Source organism: Acomys minous (genome assembly GCF_964271855.1).
Source record: "Acomys minous genome assembly, chromosome: 5".
In the NCBI taxonomy this organism is placed as follows: domain Eukaryota; kingdom Metazoa; phylum Chordata; class Mammalia; order Rodentia; family Muridae; genus Acomys; species Acomys minous.
Genome location: NC_140494.1, coordinates 27,263,097 through 27,275,253, shown reverse-complemented (window position 1 = coordinate 27,275,253; position 12,157 = coordinate 27,263,097). Strand labels below are relative to the sequence as shown.

Genomic DNA, 12,157 nt, shown 5'->3' with positions numbered 1-12,157 from the left:
ACAAGAGGAGGCATTTTCTGGTCCCTGCCCCTCGGAGGGCAGTTCCGACTCCAGCCCTCTGCCAATGATGTGTGGCTTGCATTCAATTTGTTCAGACTCTCGGTGATTTTAATGAACTGATTGCCGTTCCAAGAACCAACATCAAATACCCCTGTGATCTTTCACAGTGAAGCAGAAGCCGCTGGGTAGAGAAGACAGGAAATAGCCCTGCCCCCCAACTCCTGCTGGCTATGCGGAGCCAGAGCCAGAAACACCCCATAAACTGTGGGGTAGTCATTTATTAGAAATAATGTCATTGAAATGGAAGTTGCCACGGTACAGTGGTCTCCAGCTGAGCCCAGACTACTGGGGAGAATGGGGACATTGCTGTCCAGCTCTCCCCTGATCACAAGTCACTCCGACCGCCGTGGGCACATCACACTCAACAAAATGAAGTGGGTAATTAGCTTACAAAGATGGTTCCAGGGAGGTAGATTTTTAACTGAGTTCGGCGAACGCTGCAGAAACATTCGGGTCAGAGAAGTCAGAAGTTGAAAGAAAATGACTTAATCTGTCTGCCACATACCGGCATAGGGAAGAAAGAGGCATTAGGAAAGATTGCGTCATCAAGATTCCAAAACCTTGGTTACTGCAAGCAAACACAGCAGCAAACCTGGAGAGAAATTCGGCCTGAGAGCTCAGCTTTCATGCTGAAGGGAAAGTGTGGGCTCCCTGCGGTGGGCAGCATCTAGTTCTTTTCCCCTGCTGTCATCTTAAGGAGCTGGCCAGCTGGACATTCCAATCCCTGAGATATGGGTTTGGATGAAACCAAGTGTTGGGTTTTTTGCTAAGCTGTTCTGGAAGCCCTGTTGCCCAACAGCTCAGTCTCTAGGCTGCAGACTGTGGACTTTCTCCCTAGAGGTCCTGTCATTTCCCCCACTGGCTCTTATCCTCAGGCAGAGATAAAGTGTGAAATTGCACACTCATGTGAAGTAGTGTATGAGGCCCAGTGCCCCTGTGGGGTATGAAACTTTGCTCCCACCACCACCACATGAACTCAGGCAAGTAGAAGGCTGTGAATTTCAGACTTAACACCCATAAAACAATTAGCAATAGCACCCACCGTAGTTACTGTTCTACTGCTTTGATAAGACACCATGGCCAAGGTAACTTATAGGAAGAAGAGTTTACTTGGAGCTCATGGTTTCAGAGGGTTAGTTAGAACCCATGACCGTCATGGCAGGAAGCACGGCATCAGGCAGACAGGTGTTGAACTACAGCTGAGAGCTCACATCAGATTGACTTTTTTAAAATTTATTTATTATTATGTATACAGTGTTCTGCCAGCATGTGCACCTGCAGGCCAGAAGAGGGCATCAGATCTCATTACAGATGGTTGTGAGCCACGGTGTGGTTGCTGGGAATTGAACTCAGGATCTCTGGAAGAGCAGACAGTGCTCTTAACCTCTGAGCCATCTCTCCAGCATGCCCCAGATTGACTTTTTTGAGACAGGTTCTCTCACTCAACCTGGAGCTCACTGATTTGGGAGGTTGCCAAGCCAAGAAGCTCTAGGACCCCACCTATCCCTGCCCCTCCCGTGCCCTCACTCCATGCCATCGTTACAAATGAGCCCTGCCATACCTGTCATCTCCTCGTCATTCCTGAGGGAAGACACCGCAGCCTAATGCTCTAAGCTACTCTCTGGTGCCCTGAGATTAGAACTCCAGCTTGGCAGCAGCTTCGTACACTCATGTCAGCAGAGCCAGCGTTTCTCTGGCAAGGGAAACTGCTTTTCTGGAAGGCATTTATCTTCAAGGCCGTCCTTCAAGTCTTCAGGGATGAAGAGATGGAACTGAGCGCAGCGGAGCTGTGGTCCTGTGGCTGGCCGGCCCTTCCCTGCCCTCACACTTTCCTCCCTTTGCCTGCACTGACTGTGCTGTGAAGTCAGGCTCTCTGGCTGAAGAATCTGTGTCTGGTTGGTGAAGTTCCCCCAGACACCATGTGATTTCAGCCTTCTAGGTCACTGTGAATTTCCAATTTGATTTAACTTCAAAAAAAAAAAAAGCAATGTTTTTGTTTTCAGCAAAAAGAGAATAGTAAAGATCTTCTGACGCAACAATATGCAGTGGGCAGGGGTCATCAGAGGACAGAGGGACATCTCAACTGCTCCCGTGTTCTCTCTATGAAATGCATGTTACCAGGTTCATTCGACAGGGAGGCAGAGAGAAAAATAGAAAAATAGAGTGCACATAAGAGAACCCAAAACTGAGAAGATAATGTTCCCAGTGGCTGGTGGCTTGACAGTGTATTTCTGTGTCCATGGGATTTTATTCAAGAAATTGAAATTAAAGTACACACAGGCTGTGAAGGAGCAAAGACACTTTATTCAAAAGCAAAGTGTTAATGTTGATCAGAAATACACTATTAAAAGTGGCCCTGGACCATAGGGGTGACAGTACTCAAGGACCCTGAGGAAGGTTAGCCTGATTACTAAGGGGTCTAATTTGGATGGGTCTCTATTTTGATTGACAGAATTAAATTTACAATCTTTTTGCTACTGAACATGTTTCTTTCCATAATGATTCTGATCCTAATAATATGCATGTCCCAGTTTGCACATGCAGAAGAGGGTAAATAGGGAATTCTCCCTTAAATTTAAGTAGAGGGCACAGTTTCCTCTTGTACCATGGCCTAAACTAATTTGCACGCCAAGGAAGCTATTTATTATTTGTAGTTATCCCTTTATGCCACTAGATGGCAGGCAAAGACAAAAAGAAAATCCAGAAGCTGTAGCTTAAATAAATAAAGGCTGAAGCCACAAAATCAACCATCTTTAGATAATAATAGTGTGATTTCATAAAGGTTAGCAGGTAAAATATGTAACACATAGACAGTTCCTTCAGATAAATCACATTCAAACCTACCTTTAAGTCATATTCAAATGTACGCTCCTAAAACCTTCTCAAATGGGGTACAGCTTACCCCAACATGTTTTGGATAATTCATGTATAGTGTAAATATCCATGCCAATAAATGCATTTGTCCTAGGTGATTTATGAAATCCCTCTAACCTCCAGAGATTTACTGAATTCACTTTTGTAAATTTGTGGTATGCAAGTTCAATGTTTATGGTTTGAGGTGATTTTTGATAGGTTTTAGCAGTTCGCTTTGGCTCCTGCTCTCTCCCCAGCAATTATGAGCCTTTGGGACTAATATCTGAAATTAAAAATATCAGTGATATTTCCCTGATCCCTTGAGGATTAACTTAATTATCACTCTTTGATTAAGAACCACCAAAGATGTGAATGAGGCCACCTCTGGGTCTGTCCATGAGAGTGCTTCCAGAGGGTTTGGCTGAGAAGAGAAGGCCCACCTAGAACGGAGAGAGTTGGGTGCTGAGGATCCCAGATCACAGCAGAAAGGGAAGAAGGAAACTGCAGCCTGACACTGCATTCCTCTCTCCCTGCCTCCTGCTCAGTGCCAAGGACCCAGCCTCTAGCTAGCTGCCTTCTGTGCCTTAGTAGACTGACTGCAATCGGTTACCTGTGACCCCCAAAAGAACCCTCCCTTCCTTTCCTTGGCCAGTGCAGTGAGAAAAGTAACTAACACACTTGCATTCAGAGGTGTGTGCTCATGGGTCTGTCTCCGCCCGGGGCTTCAGCTTTGCTGGGAAGCCTTGGTGATGCAGGGCCAGGTACCCTGCTTATCTTGGGTGGTCTGTGCTGACCGAAGTGGAGGTAACCAACCGTCATGGGTCCCTGGCTGAGGAGTCAGGTGTGCTGAAATGTAGAGCACAGGGCTATGGCCATGTGGGTTAGGACACTTGAGTCCACTTCCCCAGGCAGACCTGAAATACAGGACATGCAGACCGAGGATGGAAGCCAAATGGCTCTTGGAGCTGATTCCAAACACAAAGAGGCAGACCTCGCACCCGAGGCCAAATGGGAGGCAACCAATCTCCACTGCAAGAAAGGAATCTGGCAGGGGCAGGGAAGATGACAAATGCACAGCTTCTACAGATGGATTCCTTCCGGACAGTTTGCCTACTTCACACATCATAAGGCGTTTAGGGATAAGCAATGTGCCTGGCAATCCAAAGTGTTTACTAGTGAAATTTATTTTAAAAATAAGCATCTGCTGGGGTTGGAAAAATGACTCAGCTGTAAAGAGCACTGGTTGCTTGTCCAGAGGACCAGGGTTCACTTTCCAGAATCCAAATGGTGGCTCACAATAAACTGTAACGCGGGTTCCAAAGGATCAGAAGCCCTCCTCTGTCCGCCATGGGCACCAGGCATGTGCATGATGTATAGATGCAGACAAAACATATACATAAGAAACTAAAATTTATATTAAAAATAAATATTTTCATAAAATCCTGGATTCATAAGGATGCAATGTGCTTGAATAAGTCAACTCACCTCATCTCAAAAAAAAAAAAAGACCAAAGTATACAAAAATTAAAAAGTAATTTTTGTGCTTTCATTCCACGAGAATGTGGAGAAAAGGGAACACTCTTTCATTGCTGGTGGGAGTGCAAACTTGTACAACCACTTTGGAAATCAATCTGGTGCTTTCTCAGAAAACTGGGACTAGAGCTACCTCAAGACCCAGCTATTCCACTCCTTGGAATATACCCAGAAGATGCCCCACCACAAAACAAGGACATACACTCAACCATGTTCATAGCGGCCTTATTTATAGGGCTGGGAACCTGGAAACAACCTAGATATCTCTCAGTCGTAGAATGGATAAAGAAACTGTGGTACATTTACACAATGGAATACTACTCAGCTTTTAAAAACAAGGAAATCCTGAAATTTGCAGGCAAATGGATGGAATTAGAAATGATCATACTGAGTGAGGTAAACCAGACACAGAAAGATACACATAGTATATACTCACTTATAATTGGACACTAGCCCAACAGATATGTCCCCTGAAAGTCTTTACTTAGCAGGAGATTGGGATAGATACTGGGGCTTTCTAGTGAGACTCCAGAAGAAAGGAAGAATGGGGAAATAGAAGGATCCAGAGGCTCCTAGAACCTACAAGAAGACCATTAAGGCTGGTGGATCTGGACCCCGGCGGGTCAGCTTAAACTACTGTACCAACCAAGGTCGATGCATGCAGTAAACCTAGAACCCCTATCCAGATCTAGCCAATGGACAGAACATTCTCCACAGCTATGTGGAGAGCAGGGACTGCCTCTGACATGAACTCTGATGCCCCCTATTTGACCACTTCCCCTTGGTGGAGAGATCTGGTGACACTCAGAGGAAGAATAAGCAGGCCACCAGGAAGAGGCTTGATGGGCAGTGATCTTATAGTGGGGGATGAGGTCCCCTTCTGTCACAGACTTAGGGGAGGGGAATAGGATGAAAGAGGGAGGGAAGGGGAACAGGAAGATACAAGTGAGGGGATAACAAATGAGATGTAATCTGAATAAATTACTTAAATAAAAATTGTGTTAAAATGAGTAACACCACAAGATTACAATCAAATGAAGACCATTGGAGTTAAATGGGTGGCGGCCACATACCTACACACCCAAGGCTTCACGGCCCCTCCCCCAAATCCCAGAGGCACGTCTCTGTCTCTTTCTCCCCATTCAATCCTTTGGAGGTGCCTTTCCCTGGGCACGCCCCAGCACCTGCTCTAGGGGATCTCTCTCCACTCACCATGTGTATCAGGCCTCAGCTGTTAGAGGCAGCCAGTCTCAAGGAGCCCCAAGATACAACCATCAAACCAGCCAGTGCTCTGGGGGAGTCCCCTGCTATTCCCCCCATCACCAAAACTAGCTTCCCCTCCAGCTGCCAGCTCTTTGGGAAGGAAGCCTTTGACCTTCCTCTTCATTGCCCATCCACAAGACAGGAAGTGCTTTTCAGAAGCAGGGGACAAGGGTCCATGTTGGGGGTAGGTTTGTCATTTTCAAGACCCGGAGTGTCCTCAAGCTGTTCCCAGATTCCTCACTTTCTGAGAAAGGAGCACTATATCCTAAGTTTGGCAAATGGCATGTTGTTTTGCACTGGTGATGGCCAGTGAGAAAGTTGGTCTTTAGGGACGGGCATGCCATGAAATCACAGGAGCTTAGACAGCCTCAACATCTCACAGGCGGGCAAGCTGAGGTCAAAGAAGCAAAGTGCCTTTCTCCTGCCTGAAACAGTATGCTAAGAGTTGACAGCAGGGGTCTGAGGTGCTAGACTGCATGCTCAGTGTGGGGGAGGGAGTAAGGCTTGGATTGGTTTATTTTGTCAGCAGAGATAACCTATCATTTGATAGCTGTGTGTGTTGTGCCTGTGTATGCATGTCTGCATATGTGTGGATATGTCCTTACTCTTTACCTTTTTGGTTTTTTCTTTCTTGTGTGTGTGTGTTTTTTTTAATCATTTTAACACAAACTAGTGCATTCTTGGGAGAAGAAACAACTTTTAATGAATTGCTTCCGTTAGATTATCTGTGGACAAGTCTATGGGGCATTTTCGTGTTTGATGATTGATGTGGAAGAGCCCATCTCACCGTGAGCAGTGCCACCCTTGGGTGGTATAAGAAAGTTTGCTGAACAAGTCATGGGAAACAAGCCAGTAAGGAATGGTCCTCCATGGCCTCTGCTCTAGTTCCTGCCTCCAGGTTTCTGCCTCAAATTTCTTCACTGACTTCCTTCATGAGAGGCTACAAGCTATAAACTGAAATTGACCTTTTTATTCCAAGTTGCTTTTGATCGTGGTACCATGGTGTTTGTCCCAGAGAAAGCAGGTCAGGACAACATGTAGATTTGGGTGCAGATACGTGTGTGTATGTGTGTGTGTGTGTGTGTGTGTGTGTGTGTAGTTTGGCTAATCTATCTTTTAAAAAATATTTTATTAATTTATTCATATTACATCACCATTGTTAGCCCATTCCTTATACCTTCCCATTCCTCCCATTCCTCCCGCTTTCCCCCTACTCCCCTCCCCTATGTCTATGACTGAAGGGAACCACCTCCCCCTGTATATGCTCATAGGGCATCAAGTCTCTTCTTGGTAGCCTGCTGTCCTTACTCTGAGTGCCACCAGGCCTCCCCATCCAGGGGACATGGCCAAATATGGGGCACCAGAGTTCATGTAAAAGTCATCCCCACACTCCACTCACCTGTGAAGAATATCCTGTCCATTGGCTAGATCTGGGTAGGGGTTCAAAGTTTACTGCACATATTGTCCTTGGCTGGGGCCATAGTTTGAGCAGGACCCCTGGGCCCAGATCTACCTGTCATAATGTTCTTCTTGTAGGTTTCTACAAGGACCTTCTGGATCCTTCTGTTTCCCTATTCTCCCATGCTTCTCTCTCCTAAAGTCCCAATAGGATGTCCTCCCCACTGGCCCACTTTCCTGGTAAGTGAAGACTTTCATGGGACATGCCCCATGGACTAATGTCTAGATATAAGTGAGTATATACCATTTGACTCTTTCTGCTTCTGGGTTAACTCACTCATTATGATCATTTCTAGTTCAATCCATTTGTCCACAAATTTTGGGAATTTTTGTTTTTAATAGTGTAAATGTACCACAATTTCTTTATCCATTCTTCTACTGAGGGACACTTAGGCTGTTTCCATGTTCTGGCTATTATGAATAAGGCTGCTATGAACATGGTTGAGCATATGTCCCTGTTGTGTGGTGGAGCATTTTCTGGGTATATTCCAAGGAGTGGAATAGCTGGGTCTTGAGGAAGCCCTATTCCCATTTTTCTGAGAAAGTGCTAGATAGATTTCCAAAGTGGTTGTACCAGTTTGCATTCCCACCAGCAATGAAGGAGTGTTCCTCTTTCTCCACATTCTCGCCAGCATTTGGTGTCACTTGAATTTTTGATATTAGCCATTCTGATGGGTGTAAGATGGAATCTCAGTGTCATTTTGATTTGCATTTTTCTGATGACTAACGACGCTGAGCATTTCTTTAAGTGTTTCTCAGCCATTTGATATTCCTCTGTCGAGAATTCTCTGTTTAGTTCTGAGCTCCATTTCTTAATTGGGTTATTTGGTTTGGTGGTATTTAATTTCTTGAGTTCTTTATATATTTTGGATATTAAACCTTTGTCAGATGTAGGGTTGGTGAAGATCTTTTCCCAGTCTGTAGGCTGTCACTTTGTTCTATTGACAGTGTCTCCTGCTTATAGATCAATTCCACTTGCCAAAATTGAGTGAAGAACAGATGAATAAGCTAAATAGTCCCATTTCCCCTATAGAAATAGAAGCAATCATTGATAGTCTCCCAATCAAAAAAATCCCAGGGCCAGATGGTTTCAGTGCAGAATTCTACCAGACCTCCAAGGATGTGCTAATACTGATACTCTTCAAGCTACTCCAAAAGATAGAAATGGATAGAACATTACCAAATTCTTTCTATGAGGTCATAGTCACATTGATACCTAAACTCCACAAAGACCCAACAAAAAAAGAGAATTTCGTACCAATTTCTCTTATGAACATTGATGCAAAAATACTCAATAAAATACTCGCAAAACGAATACAAGAACATATCAAAGACGTCATTCACCGTGACTAGGTAGGCTTCATTCCAGGCATGCAGGGATGGTTTAACATATGGAAATCCATCAAGGTAATCCACCATATAAAAAAAACTGAAAGAGAAAAACCACATGATCATCTCCTTAGATGCAGAAAAAGCATTTAACAAAATCCAATACCCACTCATGTTTAAAGTTTTGGAGAGATCGGGAATACAAGGCCCGTACCTAAACATAATAAAGGCTATATACAGCAAGCCAATAGCCAACATTAAATTAAATGGAGAGATACTCAAGGAAATTCCTCTAAAATCGGGGACCAGACAAGGCTGCCTACTTTTTCCATATCTCTTCAATATAGTTCTTGAAGTTCTAGCCAAAGCAATAAGACATCAAAAGGAGATCAAGGGGATCCAAATGGGAAAGGAAGAAGTCAAATTATCCCTATTTGCAGATAATATAATGTATATACGTGACCCCCAAAATTCTACCAGAGAGAACTCCTACAGCTGATAAACACTTTAAGAAAATTGGCTGGATAAAAAATTAACTCAAAAAAGTCAGTAGCTTTCCTATATACAAATGACAAACATGCAGAGGAAGAAATTAGAAAAACTACACCCTTCATGAGAGCCACAAGCAATATAAAAATATCTAGGAGTAACCATATAGTGGGGGAGGAGGTTCCCCCTTGGTCATAGACCTAGGGGAGGGGAATAGGGTGAAAACAGGAAGGAGAAACGGGAGGATACAAGTGATGGGATAACAATTGGGATGTAATCTGAATAAATTAATTAAATAACAATTAAAAAAAAAAAAAGAATAGATTGAGAGACCAGCAAAGGTGTCTGTGTCTACCCAGGGCTTTGCATGTCTGATAGCTTGTGAATGGTGCCTGGCATACCTTCAAGCCTCTAGCTTCGGCAGGACAGCAAGAGCTGGGGACCTGGCACAGAGGGAGACAGGAGACAGGAGGGGTGAGATTAGTTCTTCCTTTGTTCTGTGTCTCACCAGGACCTGACAGCATAAGAACTGATCCACCCACACTGGCTTTGGCAGCAGGCCATGGTCAGCGAAGCGGATCTGTCTAAGGAGAAAGGAAAAGGAAAACGAGAAGCCTGGGGCGAGAAGACACCAGGTGGGACAACGAAGCAACCATTTTGGAGTCAAGCAAGAGTGCAGCCTGAATCTTCTGAGGTTGGCAGTGGGAGGCAGAGCGTACCAGTGGGAGGGAGACCTGTGGCTCCTAGCTGGTCTGTGGCAGACATGGGAATGTCCTATGTGGTGAGAGAGGTGGCCTCTCTGCAGCATGGCCTGGTAAAAGATAATTTGGCCAAGTTGGTGTCCTCACTTGGTTAAAGGAAAAGCACCCGTGCCTCATGCCAGTCAGCCTCCAGTTGGGCAAAATGAATTCTAAAGAGCTCTCAAGACTTGGAAAGATAACAGGGGGTAAGTTTTAAAAGTCAGTCACTTGCCAGAGTTCTTAAGGGGCCTGGTGGCCTGATGTGACTCCAGTGGTGCAGTTCCTCATGGGCCCCAGGCACAGTGGCTGGATTTCATAGCCACTTGTACCTGGACGCAAAGCTTCCGTCCTGGATGAGCAGCCGACCTGAGCTATTACCGTCACAGGCCTCAGATGCACGAGCTGGACCAAGCCGTGCAATTGCTCCTTTGTGCTTGCCCATTCTTTGGAGTAGGTGCTCAAACTGAGTTTGCCAGGAAGACAAGAGAAGTGAGCTGAGGCCGAGGGATACAGCACAGCTGGCAGAGTGCTTGTCGCAAGTGCACAAGGGCCTAGGTTGGATCTCCAGCACCTCATAAGTCAGAGTTGATAACGTACACCAGTACTCAGTGCTCGGAAGATGAAGGCCAGCGAATCAAAAGCTCAAGGGCATCTTCGTGCCCATCAAGAGTCTGAGGCAGCATAGGCTGTTTAAGACCCTATCTCTGCCCTCCCCAACCCCCAAAAAGAGTTGAATGGGGCACACAGCGACTGTAAGTGAAGGCTTGGCTGTGACTCGCACTGTCGGATAGCCTGTCCTTCCTTTGACCTCCATGGACCCTGCACACTCATCTGCTCCTGGCTCTCTGCCTTCAGCCCCCTGCCTCTCGCTCACTCTCATCTGACCACTCTAGACACCTGCCTTTTGCTCCAGCTTGAGGGCCTGTCTCCTGCTCCCAGAGCCAGTTCCAGGGTAACCCAGGTAGGTGCAGCCTTTTAAGTGCCCGATCAATGAAGGTCAACTTCCTGGACAACCTTCCCTTTCTCTCACAAGGGACTACACCAGCCACATCGTCAGCTTTCAGTAAGCATATGTGAAACACGTACCCTCCTACTGCATCACCCTCATTGTTCCCCGGGAAAGAGTTCTGATATTTCTCCCGCCTGCTTCCCAAGATCACAGTTGATTTTCAAGAAGAAAAATAGTTCCCACGTATGCGGGCACGTGAAAAGTTAATGAACAAAGAGCCCTGGGTTCCAGCCTCAGTGCAGCGTCAAGCAAATGGGGTGGCATGGCGCACATCTGCACTTGGAAGGCTGAGTCAGCTACACAGGGGATTAACACGCCATGTCCCTGGAGTTAAAAAGGCAGGCAGACTATCTCACACTGCAAATAAATTTGCTGAATATGCAATACTCTCTCCCCCCCTCCCTCCCTCCCTCCCTCCATTCATCCATCCTCCCCCTTCTTCTTTCTCCCCCATTCTTCTTCTCTGTTTGCCTTCCCCTTTCCCTCTGTCTCTTCCCACTTCTCTCCTTCCTTTCGCATTTCTCCACCAATCCATCAAATAGCCAGAAAAGAGGTGCCTAGTTGTCATTTTATACTGGGACAGTGCCTTTAATTTCTGACCCAAAACTCCTCTATACCTTCGGCATCTGTGTAGAACTCTAGGCTTATATATCAGACAAAATGTATGACGTAAGTAGAACGAGAAAAACAAATGGTTTTATCTATAGGGAGATGATGATACCATGGTAACAGCGACCTGTCACACACCATGTGGACTAAGAACCCCTGAGCTCATGCTGGTACTGATGGATAAATGAATCAGTAGATTAATCCAGGGAGGGGCAAGTTCTTTCTACAGCAGAGTACCAACCAGTGAACATGGGAGGAACAAGTGAGCCAAAAATCCCTTAATATTCTCCAATCAGAGAGTGAGATGTGAAGAAACAAGAGATTTCTGTCACTTCACAAATAACCCTTTTATTTTGTGCTTTTTATTTTTTGTTTTGTTTTGTTTCTGTTTGTTTGTGTTATTTGTTTGTTTGTTTGTTTGTTTGTTTTTGAGAAAGGGTCTCACCAGGCAGCCTAGGCTGATCTTAAATTCCTAGTGTGCCTGCCTCTGCCTCCCCAGTCTCTAGTTTACAGATGGCATCACCATGTAGGAAGAATTGTAAGCTTTGTCACAGGTGAAAGCAGTCTTGGCGGGCTTTGCCCTTGGACACACCACGGGTACTCCCTGAGATTAACCTTGAGATAGACTGAGTGGAGCCATCCTGGGCCTGGAATTCAGGAAGTGGCTGAGAGACTCCCTCAATGGGAGGAGGAGGAGTAGGAAGAGGAGGAGGAGGAGGAGACCAGCCCTTGCACGTGAGAGACAGACAGGCAGAGAGGGCAAGAGAGGCAACAGGTTCAGACTGGGCTTGAACACACATGGATGGGAAAAAGA

The 12,157-nt window shown here is 45.6% G+C and overlaps 1 long non-coding RNA gene across 1 annotated transcript in view; it reads right to left on the bottom strand.

Moving 5' to 3' along the window:
- The window catches only part of LOC311597445, a 33,181-nt gene extending 29,403 nt beyond the window's left edge, over positions 1–3,778 (bottom strand). Inside the window, exon 1 of the long non-coding RNA XR_014779239.1 lies at positions 3,596–3,778. This is a non-coding gene — a long non-coding RNA (uncharacterized lncRNA). The remainder of the gene's footprint in view (positions 1–3,595) is intronic.
- Positions 3,779–12,157: the final 8,379 nt, after the last annotated feature.